Genomic DNA, 16,760 nt, shown 5'->3' on the forward strand with positions numbered 1-16,760 from the left:
AGCCACATGTAAGGTATTGGTCCCATGTTTCATGAGCTGAAATAAAAGATCCCAGAAATGTTCCATACGCACAAAAAGCTTATTTTGTGCACAAATTTGTTTACATCTCTGTTAGTGAGCATTTCTCATTTGCCAAGATAATCCATCCACCTGACAGGTGTGGCATATCAAGACGCTGATTAAACCACATGATCATTACATAGGTGCACCTTTTTCTGGGGACAATAGAAGGCCACGTGCAATTGGTAAGCTGACTGCAGGAATTTCCACCAGAGCTGTTGCCGGAGAATTTAATGTTCATTTCTCTACCATAAGCCACGTCCAACGTCGTTTTAGAGATTTTGGCAGTATGTCCAACCGGCCGCCCGACCACAGACCACGTATAACCATGCCAGCCCAGGACCTCCACATCCGGCTTCTTCACCTGTGGGATTGTCTGAGACCAGCCACCCGGATAGCTGATGAAACTCTGGGTTTGCACAATTGAAGAATTTCTGCACAAACTATCAGAAACTATCTCAGGGAAGCTCATCTGCCTGCTTGACGTCTTCTCCAGGGTCTTGACCTGACTGCAGTTCGGCATCGTAACTGACTTTAGTTGGATAATGCTTCATCTGAATGGCCACTGGCACGCTGGAGAAGTGTGTTCTTCACGGATTAATCATGGTTTTAACTGTACCGGGCAGATTGCAGCCAGCGTGTATGGCGTCGTGTAGGTGAGCGGTTTGCTGATGTCAACGTTGTGAACAGAGTGCCCCATGGTGGAGGTGGGGTTATGGTATGAGCAGGCATAAGCTACAAACAACAAACACAATTGCATTTTATCGATGGCAATTTGAATGCACAGAGATACTGTGACGAGATCTTGAGGTCCATTGTCGTGCCATTCATCCGCCGCCATCACCTCATGTTTCAGCATGATTATGCACAGCCCCATATCGGAAGGATCTTTACAAAATTCCTGGAAGCTGAAAATGCCCCAGTTCTTCCATTGCCTGCATACTCACCAGACGTGCCACCCGTTGAGCATGTTTGGGATGCTCTCGATCGACGTGTACAACAGTGTATTCCAGTTCCCGCCAATATCCAGCAACTTCACACAGCCATTGAAGAGGAGTGGGACACCATTCCACAGGCCACAACCTGTTCAACTCTGTGCAAAGGAGATGTGTCGCGCTGCATGAGGCAAGTGGTGGTCAAATGCTGGTTTTCTGACCCATGCCCCTGCCTTTCTTTTTAAGGTATCTGTGATACATATCTGTATTCCCAGTCATGTGAAATTCATAGATAAGTCCCGTGTGGCTCAGTTGGTAGAGCATAGTGTTTGCAATGCCAGGGTTGTGGGTTCGAGTCCCACGGGGGACCAGTACGGAGAAAAAAATGTATGAAATGTATGCATTCACTACTGTAAGTCGCTCTGGATAAGAGCGTCTGCTAAATGACTAAAATGTAAAAAAAAGTAATTAATTTAAATTGACTGACTTTCTTATATGAACTGTAACTCAGCAAAATAGTTGAAATTGTTGCATGTTGCGTTTATAATTTGGTTCAGTGTATAATGGGGACGGGAGGAGGGCAGAGGGAGGGGGAGGGAGAAAGGGGGCTAGACACTGGACTACTGGGGGTGGGAAAGTTAAATAGAGTATGTTTACTGATGTGTTTGCAATGGTTTGTCTGTGTAGGAGAGAGACTGCGCCTCACTGTAAATGAAATGAAATCGAGCCATCACTGGTAGGTTCACATATTATGTTAAAGAATTTTTGGGGGATTTCGCCAATGTATCTACTTCTCAGGGTCAAATTAACTCATGGATACCATTTTATGTCTGCGTGCATTTTCAAGGAAGTTGCTAACTAGCATTATCACAATTTGTGGAAGTCTATGGGTATCTGAGCTACAGCCTTCCCTGTAGCTTAGTTGGTAGAGCATGGTGTTTGCAACACCAGGGTTGTGGGTTTGATTCCCACGGGGGGCCAGCACAAAAAAAATGTATGCATTCTCTACTGTAAGTCGCTCTGGATAAGAGCGTCTGGTAAATGTATCTGCTAGCATGCCTCATTGCCAACATCCTGAAGTTTCCCTTAATTGAGTTTATTTTTATAGATTTTCTCAGGCAATTTCCAATGTATTGTCTGTATCTATGTATGTGTATTAATGTATGTATCTACCTGTTGATATACGGTATCTGTAACCCCACAAGCCTAAGAGCACAGTTAAAGTGTACGACTGCAGACCCATGAGACCTGATGAACTGAGTAAGCTTCTGCAAGGGGGCTCTGATCCACAATGTGTCCAAAGACAGTGATGAATGGAGAGGCCCTAGAACGCACACAGACACACGTCAGATTAAGAACATACAAACCTCTGTCTGTTGCTCCCTACAGGTGGAAAGAGGACTATGGAGGAAAACTGCAGCTATTTTTCCCGGCCAACTTTTTTGAGGAAGTGTTCAACAATATCAAATCTGAGACAAAGGATCTGGTAGGAGGAGTGATCAGTATTTTGCATGGTGCTAATGTGATTGCAGAGTTTGCAAAACAAATGGCAACTGCAAATAATCATGACATCATTCTGCCATGTAGGCCTATAGGCGACTTTGTAGTTAACATTTAATTGAGAAGGATTTTTGAATGGAAAGTTATCATTAGCATCATCGCTAACGGCTACATGAAGTGTAGAAATACGCGTGCATCGCACACACACACACACAAACGGACTGTTGCATTCATGTGCCAATTCCCCAAAATTTCAGGAAAATACGAATCACTAATGCTGACTGACTGAACTGAACAGGCTACACAACTCCCATTCATATTAAAATGTTGTATGTCAAAACTGAAAGAGGTTTTCACACGCAACAAAAAACAAACAAATACGTTTTCCCCTTTAGACTACGCATCAAATACATCTACCGCACAAGTGTCAAACTCATTCCATGGAGGGCTGAGTGTCTGCAGGTTTTCGCTCCTTCCTTGTACTTGATTGATGAATTAAGGCTGCTAATTAGTAAGGTACTCCACACACCTGGTTGTCTAGGGCTTAATTGAAAGGAAAAAACAAAAACCTGTAGACACTAGGCCATATGGAACGAGTTTGGAATAAGTGGAATGGTATCAAATACAGTACATTCAGAAAGTATACAGACCCCTTGACTTTTTTCACACTTTGTTACGTTACAACCTTATTTTAAAATGGATTTTAAAAACATTCCCTCATCAAGCTACACACAATACCCCATAATGACAAAGCGAAAACAGGTTTTTAGAGAAAAACTGAAATATCACATAATTCAGACCCTTTACTCAGTACTTTGTTGAAGCACCTTTGGCAGCGACTACAGCCTCGAGACTTCTTGGGTAAGACGCTACAAGCTTGGAACACCTGTATTTGGGGAGTTTCTCCCATTATTCGCTGCAGATCCTCTCAAGCTCTGTCAGGTTGTCCTTCTGGAAGGTTCTCCCATTTCCACAGAGGAACTCTGGAGATCTGTCAGAGTGACCATCGGTTCTTGGTCACCTCCCTCACCCGATTGCTCAGTTTGGCCGGGCGGCCAGCTCTAGGAAGAGTCTAAGTGGTTCCAAACTTCTTCCATTTAAGAATGATGGAGGCCATGTCATGCTGGTATAAAGAATTTTGGAGACAAGTGCAGGAATACACAATAGGGGTTTTTAATACACCCAAAGCAAACACATATACAAAAACACTGAGCTGTACCCAAACAAAAGAGCTAGGGTAAACCTTGTTGAACGCCACGGGACGATGCCCGTAATACACAATATATATAGCACGCAGCATAACAGCTGCACCAACGCATAGGTACTCACAACACCAACGGACATGGGAACAATAACCGACCAAGACAGAGGTATATATATATATAACATACTAATCAGGGGAAATGGGAACAGGTGTGTGTAATCAGTCAAGACAGTCCGGGGTTGATGATAATGAATCCCGTTCAGTGAAGCCGATGACGTAGACCTCCGGAACTGGTGAACAGAATGAGCATCAGTACCAGGGGGATCCATGATGGGCCACTGTGTTCTTGGGGACCTTCAATGCTGCAGAATGTTTTGGTACCCTTCCCCAGATCTGTGCCTCGACACAATCCTGTCTCTGAGCTCTACGGAGAATTCCTTCCACGTCTTGGCTTGGTTTTTGCTCAATGCACTGTCAAGTGTGGGACCTTTTATATACAGCTGATGATGCCATTCCATTTGCTCCATTCCAGACATTATTATGAGCCCTCCTCCCCTCAGCAGCCTCCACTGGTTTGACACCCCTGATCTATTGTATTGTTATTAGGGGTGTGACAATGCACATCAGTGTTTCTTTTTCTTTCCCTACTCTTGCTTCGCTTGTTGATATCTTGCTAGCAAAGATCATCGCCTATTGATTTATCATAGTAGCAGCAGGCTACATGATCAGACTGAAACATGCGATGAGATGTGATCGGGTGAAATATGAAACGAATAAAGGGAGACAGCTTCGCTCTATCCAGTCAGAGCAGCCCTTCTCTTTGCAGACAGACAAACTAGCCAGTTGCGTTATTTAGAGCACCGGGCACGATCCTGAGAAGGAGGACGATGCACTGTTGCCTTAGCTGCCTCCTTGTAGCTGGTTTCTTGGTGTTCACAATTCTTCATCATCATTACAATATTGTTCTAAATTCAATCACCCTCTTCACCCTCCTCATCATTTTTGCCTGCACTGCCCCATTCGCTCCTCTGCCTGTGTGAGTATCCATAGCAACGGCTCAGTTTGGGCTGCTCAATGAGGAGACATGAGAGTGCTGTTAGATGACTTAGCTAGCTACTTTTTTTTCACTCTAAAACCCTGAAAAACAGCTGTAACTTTTGATTGGTTGTAGATAATTATGTTCTGAATCCAGATGTGAATAGCAGAAATGTAGACCAAGATGCCCTCTAAGTTGTTGTCTAAAGTGTTGCAGAAAGTTGGGATTTTAATTTATGTGGTTACTAAAACAGCTGTACCTTTACATTTGTAGCATATATTATTGTTTCGAATTGAATAGCAGAGAAGTAGAGAAAGATTTCATACAATCTTACTTTCTGTCTAACTTTTTGGTAAAGTGGTCAAAATTTAAGTTGTTTTTAAAGTGACTTTAAATTTTGATGATGCCGTTAGTAAAACAGCTGTATAGTTTAATCGGTAGAATATATTTTTGTTCCGATTTCAGATTTGTAGAAGAAGTAGAAGAAGATTTCATACCCTCTAACTTTTTATCTAATTTGTTGGCAAAGTGGTCAAAGTAGCTCATTTGTGTCAAAAGTTTCATTATTGCATTTACAGTGAATTAAATGTTGGAAGTCATGATGTCACAATGGGACCTTTATGTTGCTGAAATAAGTTCCATGAAAGTGAATGAAGATGGACATCAAAAAGGACAAAAAGCTTAATAGTTTTAGAAGTATAAAAGAGATCAAAAAGTTGAATACAAGCAACTCAAACCAGACCAGTCAACACGTTTTACAGTTTGAACGGTGTTTCTAGCTTAAACGGTGTAAGGAGTAGCGTGCCTAAATAGGGATGTACATCTCTCCTTTCATGAACAATTCGATACACATCTAGATACATGGGCTCCGATACAACATACGAACGATACATTTTAGTTTGTAAAGATTTAGTGAGATTTGGTTTGATTAGGGGAACGAATTGATGCGATTCTATACAATTGTGTGTGTGTGTACCTGAGCTGAGCCATAGGGCAGACTGAGCATCTACCACCCCACTATCAGATTAGTGGTGGGGACAATTTATGCTTTTTCCTTATCTTCTCCCCCTTCCACTTGCCTCCTCTATTTTTGCTGTAATGCATCAATCAGTTGGTGGTAATTTTGCATACACCAGACATTTCCATATATCTTTGTTAGCTGCATGTGTGACATACTGTAACTCCACCAGTCCTATTTATGATATCATTAACAAAATATATATTTATTTTGTTTTGTTTTTTTCTATCAATTAGAATATTCGAGTTTAACCATAATATGTATTGTTATATTTGTTATGTATTTTCTGGTGGATTAAACTGAAACTGCAACCAGCTTCCTATAGCTTTAAAAACAAAATAGAGATCTTTTGGAGATTATTTCATTTTCAAATAACTGAAAGTAAGAGGTTGTAATTTGAATGCTGAGTGAGTCTTCCTTACTATTCTTCTGGAAAAACAGTTTGGATTTAGGTATAACTTTTGTATGACTGAAAAAAAAAATCTCCATAATTCTAGAGGTATTTACCTTTCCATGGTAGCAAGATCTTATCTATTTTTGCTAACTTTCTATTCAAATGTATTGTAGTGAGATCATTTATTTATTTTGGGATATGAATACCGTGTATGTCCACTTAACAGTCAGACTATTTTATTGATAAACTACACATTAATGTAAAACTTTTCTTTTTTAGCGATCCAATACATAATATGGTACACCTTTCATAGTTTGATTGTAATCCAAAGAGGTTAGAGAAATGATCTAGCTCCTCTTTGAGACAGTCCGGGGATCCAAATTGTGGATTTAAAAGAAAATATGAGTCGTCAGCGTACCTTATACATATATACTGCTCAAAAAAATAAAGGGAACACTTAAACAACACATCCTAGATCTGAATGAAAGAAATAATCTTTAAAGCATCCGCCAACTCCTGGACAGTCTGTGGTGCAACGTGGCGTTGGTGGATGGAGCGAGACATGATGTCCCAGATGTGCTCAATTGGATTCAGGTCTGGGGAACAGGCGGGCCAGTCCATAGCATCAATGCCTTCCTCTTGCAGGAACTGCTGAAACACTCCAGCCACATGAGGTCTAGCATTGTCTTGCATTAGGAGGAACCCAGGGCCAACCGCACCAGCATATGGTCTCACAAGGGGTCTGAGGATCTCATCTCGGTACCTAATGGCAGTCAGGCTACCTCTGGCGAGCACATGGAGGGCTGTGCGGCCCCCCAAAGAAATGCCACCCCACACCATGACTGACCCACCGCCAAACCGGTCATGCTGGAGGATGTTGCAGGCAGCAGAACGTTCTCCACGGCGTCTCCAGACTCTGTCACGTCTGTCACGTGCTGAGTGTGAACCTGCTTTCATCTGTGAAGAGCACAGGGCGCCGGTGGCGAATTTGCCAATCTTGGTGTTCTCTGGCAAATGCCAAACGTCCTGCACGGTGTTGGGCTGTAAGCACAACCCCCACCTGTGGACGTCGGGCCCTCATACCACCCTCATGGAGTCTGTTTCTGACCGTTTGAGCAGACACATGCACATTTGTGGCCTGCTGGAGGTCATTTTGCAGGGCTCTGGCAGTGCTTCTCCTGCTCCTCCTTGCACAAAGGCGGAGGTAGCGGTCCTGCTGCTGGGTTGTTGCCCTCCTACGGCCTCCTCCACGTCTCCTGATGTACTGGCCTGTCTCCTGGTAGCGCCTCCATGCTCTGGACAGTACGCTGACAGACACAGCAAACCTTCTTGTCACAGCTCGCATTGATGTGCCATCCTGGATGAGCTGCACTACCTGAGCCACTTGTGTGGGTTGTAGACTCCGTCTCATGCTACCACTAGAGTGAAAGCGCCGCCAGCATTCAAAAGTGACCAAAACATCAGCCAGGAAGCATAGGAACTGAGAAGTGGTCTGTGGTCCCCACCTGCAGAACCACTCCTTTATTGGGGGTGTCTTGCTAATTGCCAATCATTTCCACCTGTTTTCTATTCCATTTGCACAACAGCATGTGAAATTTGTCAATCAGTGTTGCTTCCTAAGTGGACAGTTTGATTTCACAGAAGTGTGATTAACTTGGAGTTACATTGTGTTGTTTAAGTGTTCCCTTTAATTTTTTTGAGCAGTGTATATGCCACTAGTAGACAACCCTGTTTTACTCCTCTTGCCAGTGTAATACTTTCTGAGAAGTAGCCATTATTACTTTGTTACACCTGGGGTTACAATACATAACTTTAACCCATTGTATAAGAGATTCTCCCAAATTAAAGTAGTCCAGGTATTTATATACTCATTTTTGTTGTACTTTATCAAAGACCTTTTCAAAATTAGCTATGAATACCAGGCTTGGTTTCCCAGATTTTTCATAGTGTTTTTTTGTTTCCAATACTTGTGTTATATTATCTCCAATGTATCGTCCATGTAAAAAACCTGTTTGATTATAAGGAATAACATGCATTTTGCAAGAATTTTGGCATCACAACACATTGAACTGTAAGGGGTCTTCAGTTTTTTAGGTTGGCTGGATCTTTATGTTTACCACCTGGGCCCTGTTTCAGTATAGTGAAATCAGACCTTGAGCTTCCTCCGCAGGGTTCAGGTCCTCTAGAACTGTCACCATCTGATAGTCTACCATTTTTATAGGAGTGGTTAAAGCATGCTAATAGACCTCTGAGTACATAAAAAAAGGTTTGATATATTTCAACTGGTATGCCATCCAGACCTGGAGTTTTCCCCGACTTAAAGGCTTTAATTGCATCAAGAAGTTCCTCCTCTGTAATTTGGCCTTTACATTAATCTTTCTGTACAGCTGTTATTTTACACTATTAATAAATAAAACATTCTTACAATTAACTTCAGTTAGTGGAGATGGAGGAGACTATAATGAAAACATATGCTTTAAGTACTTTCCTTCCTCTTTCAAAATATTGTTTGGTGAATCATGGATGACGCCATCATTTGTAACAAGTTTCTGTAAATTCGTTTTGGTAGCATTTCTATGTTGAAAATAAAAAACATATCTGGTGCATTTTTATCCATATTCCATCCAGTTTGCTTTATTTTTTTATCTTTCTTGAATAAGTTCCTCCATTTCTTTTTGTTTTTCCAGTAACTTATTCTGTGCCTTTATGGTCCAGTTTTTTATTACTATCTACTCACCTTTCAAACAAAAACTATTTAGGTCATATGAACTCTTTTGACCTAAATAGTTTTTGTTTGAAAGATGAGTATTGAATTGCATGGCCTCTAAAGGCACATTTAAAAGTGTCCGATACAATAAGGGGATCTTCTGTACCTATGTTATGTAGGAAAAAGTCAGTGATAAATGATTCTGTCTTGGTATAAAACAAGTTGTCATCCAGTAGGCTTTGATTCTATTTTAAATATCCTTGCCCATGTTGAAATTCTGTAAAATAATTTGTATGCCAATTATTTCATGGTCCTACTGCATTCTTTTCTCTATGAACACTTTCTTAACTTTTGGTTCCAGCGAGAATATCAGAAGAAAGTGGTCAAGACGACTAGCTTGATGGAGCCTCCTCCATGTATATCTCACTAGGTCAGGATATTTAAGCCTCCATATATTCACTAGTTCCAATATATCCATAATATTCATGATTTCCTTAAGTGCATGAGGGTGATAGTTTGTAGTGTGATGTCTTTTACGGTCCATTGAGGTACTTAAAACCATATTATAATCTCGCACCATAATAATAGGGTTGTGTATCGCTTGTAAGCTCCATCAATTATTATATTTTCAAAGAAGCATGCATCATCATTATTTGGACTGTATAGATTAATGGGACAAATCTGTTTATGGTCCAATAGTATATTTAAAAGGATCTACCTTCCTTGCGGATCTGTTTGGACAGTTTGCACATTCAGAACTAAATTATTGTTAATTAATATCATCACAGTGTGCAAAGCTGTCATCAAGGCAAAGGGTGGCTACTTTGAAGAATCTCAAATATAACAAATATTTTCATTTGTCTAACACTTTTTTTGGTTACTACATGATTCCATATGTGTTATTTGATAGCTTTGATGTCTTCACTACTTTATACAATGTAGAAAGTAGTAAAAACAAAGAAAAACCCTTGAATGAGGTGTGTCCAAACTTTTGACTGGTACTGTATATATAGAAAAAAACATTAAACGCAACATGCAACAATTTCAAATATTTTACTGAGTTAGAGTTAATTTTTTAATGAATTCTTACCTATAATTGTTACCTATAACAAGGACTGGCAGTAGAAAATCTAAATTTTTGGTGAGCAATTATTATTCATTTTATACTACAGTTTGTGATTCCATCCTAACATCATTACCCCATAGCAACAGATGTGGGATGCATACACGCACACACCCCACCCCACCCCACATTTCCCACACAAACACCTCTACCTCTCTCTCCCTGACCACCCATAGACCGACCTACCTGTGTGGGGATCCTCCACCGGAATTCCCACCGGCTAGATACAATGTTGTCAAGGTTTTCATTAGCAGCTTAGAGAAAATCCTTGTATATTATCTTCTCCCTTCAGGGGGCTTTGACTTTGTTGGACCAACCCTGCCAGAAAGGCTCAGACTCTTGAGGGGGCGGTGCTGCTTTAGTGGGTCTCTGACTGCATTCATCTTTCTGTCTTTATTGCGTAGGCTACATGCGGCATGCCTAGGGTAGGTAGTGTTGGGCACCGATCCATCATGATAGGACAAATATAAATAAACGATATATTAGTATATATTTTTTAATGTATATCCCATGTATGCGCAAAAATTGAGACTCTCGCTCTGTCACAACTCCTGCTGGGTTCTAACATTTGCAACCACTTTCTTTGCTCACTCACTTTCAACTCTTCACACTTGTCCAATCCCACAAACACTCGGGCATGCAATCTTTCAACACACCCACACTCTCCCTACATATACTCACTTACATACCCCACATAATGTACCTCCTATGTCCTCTGTTTCTTTTGTTTCTATTTCCACCTTATTTATTCCTGCCTAATTTAGGGCTTTTGAGTGCTTTTGTGTTCCAGTTCCGTGTATTTGGGGATTTATTATTTAATGAATTGTCCCTTCTGTAACGCTCGTCGTTAGATGGAGAAGTGGACCAAGGCACAGTGTGGTAAGTGTTCATGATACTTTATTCAAGAAACACTCAAACAAGAATAACCAAAAGAAACAAAACGAAAGCGAACAGTTCTGTCAGGCACAGAATGCTAAACAGAAAACAACCTCCCACAAACACAGGTGGAAAACAGGCTGCCTAAGTATGATTCCCAATCAGAGACAACGATAGACAGCTGACTCTGATTGGGAACCACACTCGCCCAAAAACAAAGAAACAGAAAACATAGATATCCCCACCCAAGTCACACCCTGACCTCACCAAACATAGAGAATAATAAGGATCTCTACAGTCAGGGCGTGACACCTTCCTCTAATGCTGTTCTTTAAATCTATTTATACATTCTATAAATAAACATCGAATAAATACGAATTATTTTATAACATTCCCGAACTTCAGTAGTATAGCATATTGGTAGTTAATTCCTTTATCAATTGTATTATATTATTTTCAAAAAAATGTATACAGTTATCTGACAGTCATACGCAGTTACATGCATAACAGTTTGATAAGCTACTGAACTGAAGGAGAGGGCACATCAATTCAGTCACAACAGATAAGAGGTATTTTGGGAATAAAACTATGAGTAAAAAACATTAGTGAACCGGCGATTCGTAACGGCGATTCGTAACGCTTGAATCGGTTTACTGACCGATGCATGCTTAATTTGGATCGGTTTGGGCTCCCACGGACTGATGCATTCATATCTTAAACATTTGAACCAGGACCGATGCATATCGGTGAATCGTTACATCCCTAGTGTTAAAGAATAACAATAATAAGAAATATGTTGAAGATTTAAAGTGGAGACTCTTGCTTCGTAAGCCACGTTAATGATGGAATTTCTCATGGAAGAACGGTGTCGCATCTCTACTATAGAGTTCCAGACACTTGTAAAATCAATGCCAAGATCCATTGAAGCTGTTCTGACTTGTGGTGGCCCAATGCCCTATTAAGACACTTTATGTTGGTGTTTCCTTTATTTTGGCAGTTATCTGTATCTTGTGTGGCAAGAGTGCATCCATTTCTGCCTGTGTGTTAACATAACCAGGATACATTTAGAACTCTACAGTGTACATATTTGTCTTGGAGGACAATCCTTTGGGGATATGTGAATAGGAGTTGTTGACATTTCCAAGTGTAACGTTTGTGAATACAATATTTCTATTACATCCATTTTACATACTGTCCAAACACACTACAGATTGTGCGATCGGAATGTAAAGGTAATTTCCGTTTGCGCCGACATGCAGCGTTTGCCGTGAATGCACGGGAACATTGCTTTTAATTGTCAATCGTGCTATAAAGCAGGTCTTCAGCGCTACGGATTGAATAGAGCCCATAATCTATTTCTAAAACATGCTGTCTTCCCATGATAAACACACTACATACCAAAGCCCCCAGTCCTTCTGTAAGTATAGCTTCCGTCCCTCTCCTCGCCCCAACCCAGGCTCGAACCAGGGACCCTCTGCACACATCAACAACAGCCACCCACGAAGCATCGTCACCCATCGCTCCACAAAAGCAGTGCAAGGGGAACAACTACTTCAAGGTCTCAGAGCGAGTGACGTCACCGATTAAAATGCTATTAGTGCGCACCACCGCTAACTAGCTAGCCATTTCACATCGGTTACACTTCCACACAGCACATGCTCATCACACTGACTGCCCATACCACATATCAACAGTACACACAACTGCACAAGTCCAAAGGGATTGTTTTAGACCTCCACACCATACACTGGCTAAATATACAATTTACTGTACATCATATAGACACAGCTTAATCCTGTACCCAAACACAACACTCTGTATTCTATTACAGTACATTGCACATAGTAAATATTGAAATCTCTCTTTCCTATGTTTCCTCCATCCATTTCTCTTCCCAGTGAGTTCAGGAAAGAATGGGGAGTCCCATGTTATGACAGTAAAATACAGTTTGACTTTGCGGCTGAGTCACTGGAAGACTTGTTTGAGTGGTACCAGGTGGCCTGGGACATCACCCAGAGAGAGATCACCAAGCAGCACAACAAGCAGTTAGAGCCCAGTATCATAATATCATTCCATATAACCTATCTATAGGTAAGATGCTATGAAATAATTATATCTTCCATTCTAAAGCTGCTCAGCCCAGCGTCTTGAGTGATGTCATGCTGACAGGAAACTGCTGTGTGTTTTCTGTCCTCCAGATCAAGCAGCAGGAGGAGGTGGAGAAGAGTGAAGAGGTCGCCATTGAGATGTCTGACCTGGTGTTGTACTGCCAGCCTCGCAGCAAGGAGAAGGACCACTTTGGTACGATACTCAGCCCTACCACCCTCACCAAGACAAACCTTCATACCATAACCGCTAACAGCTACACAGCCTACATTGTTGCCACCATATTCATGTTATAGTCAACCAACTAGAACTAACTCATTACTAAATCCACAATCCAATCCATATGTACAATCACACTGTACGGAGTACAGCAAACAGTTTAGCGGTTACACCGGCGGGCCCCGGTGGCAATAAATAAATAAAACCAGAAAGCTTACCTTGACTTGGAAGAGTTGCAGTGTTGGATAGCCTTAGTCAGCTAGCTAACATAAATAGCATTCCTCTCTGTTTGAGTCAGGCTGTTGAGAAGGCTAAATTAGCTGCATTAGCAGCTAATTTAGTGAAACTAAGTGAAACTAGTGAAACTAAGAATATATTTTAACGAAATATAGCTAGCTCTCTCCCTCTCTGCTCCTTCTCCTTAATTTTTAAAGAAATGAATTTGCTAAAAACTGTTCAGCCATTGTCTTTCTCTCCGAGTCAACTACTCACCACACGTTATGCACTGCAGTGCTAGCTAGCTGTATTTTATGCTTTCAGTACTAGATTCATTCTCTGATCCTTTGATTGGATGGACAATATGTTGGTTCATACTAAAAGTGCTCTGATAGGTTGGAGGACGTCCTTCGGAAGTTCTCATAATTACTGTGTAAGTCTATGGAAGGGGGTGTACCCAGACGAGGATGGAAAATAGCTGCGGCTACACCATGCTACTCTAGACCTTCTTTGCAAAATTGTGTTTTAATCAGTTATAAAGTGAAACATAAAAAAAGTGATCCTTTTTAGAAAAAACTATACTAAATATGAATATTTTTTATTTATCTGAAATTCACTGAGTAGGATGGTCCTCCCCTACCTCCTCTAAGGAGCCGCCACTGTATGACATGCACTGCAATACACATTGAAAGATTCCACATGTGTTTCCAAATGAAATACATTTACATTTGAGTCATTTAGCAGATGCTCTTATCCAGAGCGACTTACAGTAGTGAATGCATACATTTCATTTCACACATTTAAAAAAAAAAGTGTACTGGCCCCCCGTGGGAATCGAACCCACAACCCTGGCGTTGCACACACCATGCTGGCATTGCAAACACCATGCTCTACCAACTGAGCCACAGGGAATACAATCTACTCTTAACTCACACTCTTATTATTACTACCAGAATAAGTCACTCTCCACAACAATCAAATGTGGTGGACCCCAGGAAGAGTAGCAGCTGTGAAAGGGGATCCAAATAAATCAACAAATATTCATATTGGTCTGATCAAACTTAGTCTGCCCATTCCCAACCATGTCCCCACAGTGAAATATTGCTACAAAGAGATCCGCTCTTTCGTGGAGAACAAGACCCCGGCCAAGAACAGAACTCCAGACTTCCTGAGGTATAACCGCAAGGCCTTGAGCCGCATCTACCCCAAGGGCCAACGTGTGGACTCATCCAACTACGACCCTTACCCTCCGTGGGCCTGCGGCTGCCACATGGTGGCGCTCAACTTTGACTGCAGGTGGGTTTGACAAGCATGTGATAAAGATGGAGGGGGAATGAGATAACTAGTATTCTGTGTAAAGTATTCTGTGTAAAATAGACCTAAACTAGAGAGTGAGTGCCTCCTAAACTGTGTTCACAGACATGAAAAAAGTGCTTTCTCGGTGTACCAGTGATAATCATTTGTGTCCCCAGATAAATACACTCAACAGTGCCCTCTTCAGTCCACATACAGGCAACAGCCAGAAATGATGTGCTCTGACAGCTATGATCCACAGCTGGAGAAGAGGAAAGTCAAGTTCACCTTTACTGTCCTCATTGTCCAGAATTATTTATTTACAATGACATATCCCTGATAATCTTTCATATGGTAAACAAACTGGTTACTGTTGAGGACTGAATCTGTTGTGCTGCCCCCCGTAGGTGCTAGCTGCCAGACACCTGCCGAAGCCAGGCCGTAGCATCGCCAGCCCTTTTGTAGAGACGGAGCTGTGTGGACACACGGAGGACAACAAGTTTAAGACCGTTGTCTCTCGTAAGGAGTGGGAGCGGGGGTCGGAGTGGATGGAATTACTTTCCAGCTAATTAAAGAAACTCAGCTTCTGTGTGTTGTTTCAAAGAGGATTGTGTATTTATTTATGTTGGTAACTGGACTTGTACTTGTTCAGGTGACAATGGGCTGAACCCAGTGTGGAAGGCCCCTCCAGAGCCAGTGACTTTCCTAGTGCATGAGCCAGAGCTCACCTTCCTGCGCTTCGTGGTGAATGAGGAGGACATGTTCTCAGACCCAAACTTCCTGGCTCAGGCTACCTTCCCTGTGAAGGGCATCCGCTCAGGTAGGACCCACAAACTAATATGCGGTGCATGAACCCTTAGGCTCCTCGTTTACACATTAACACACTGTTCTCTGTCTCTTAGGGTACCGTTCAGTTCCTCTGAAAAATGGCTTCAATGACAACATAGAGCTAGCTTCTTTACTTGTCTACATCGACGTGCAGCAGGTGGAGGTGAGACACACACACACACACACACACACTGCATGTTGACTGGAAACAGCCTTTGATGTGAGTTACTGGTGGTGTTTGTGTGTCTGGATGGTGAGCCTGTGCCATTCAGAAAGCAGAGGAGCTGTACTCGTCATCTAGCCAACTGCGGAGTCGGCAGGCGAAGCTAAGCAACAAGCTTTTCCTGTACGACACCCACGCCAGCCAGCAGAGCTCCGACCCCCCCCACAGCTCCACAATGACCTCATGAGAGTTCAGCACCAATGAGTTAGAGAAGATCCAAGACACCTGCAAACAGAAGTAGGCCGAGTTACGCTCCTTTCATGTTGCAATAAAATGTCATAACGGGCATACATTAATTCTCTCTTGTCTGGTCCTCTGCTCTGTCCTAGGATAAAGGAAAAGAAATCAACAGTACATTCTATTCCTGAGGTCAGCTCATCCTGAGCCTGCAGGGTTGCCTCCCAAGCTCCAGTCTTACAAAGCCAATGCCAATAGAGAGATAATGTGACACATACCTCTGTACAAGAGGTGATTGCATAGATTTTTTTTTTTACATTTGCATACTTTCTTTTTTTTATTGAATAGGTAAATCAGATGAACAGTGAAAGGTGCACTATGCAGCTTTGAAATAAGTACAATTTCTCTGAGGTTTTTTGAAGAATACAGCTGAAAAGTACCTGCAGGGGCAGGAATTAGTGTTACCGGTAAATTGTTTGTTTCTTATGTTTTCCTGTCAACAAATGCATTTCTTTACTACCGATATATCAGACAAAGGGCTATTTGCAGGTTGAATTGTTGCGTAGAGCACCTTTATTTTCCAACATTTTAATTATGTTGCTTTGATAATCCTTTGTTTATATTTTTGTTTAGGGTTCCTCCGAGTCATTTTTATAACGTCAAAACATGACCTCTGCTGACTAGCTTTGCTTCATTTTATGAGGTTTAACTATGGGATGTTTGACATCCCAGTGAAATTCACAGTGATCCTATAAATAACTATGCAGCACTCACATTTGAAACATATTCAGACAGTTTATTTTGATTGAAATTATTTCACATAGTTCTTATTTTCCTGTAGAAGG

Source organism: Salmo salar, chromosome ssa10 (assembly GCF_905237065.1).
Source record: "Salmo salar chromosome ssa10, Ssal_v3.1, whole genome shotgun sequence".
Taxonomy (NCBI): domain Eukaryota; kingdom Metazoa; phylum Chordata; class Actinopteri; order Salmoniformes; family Salmonidae; genus Salmo; species Salmo salar.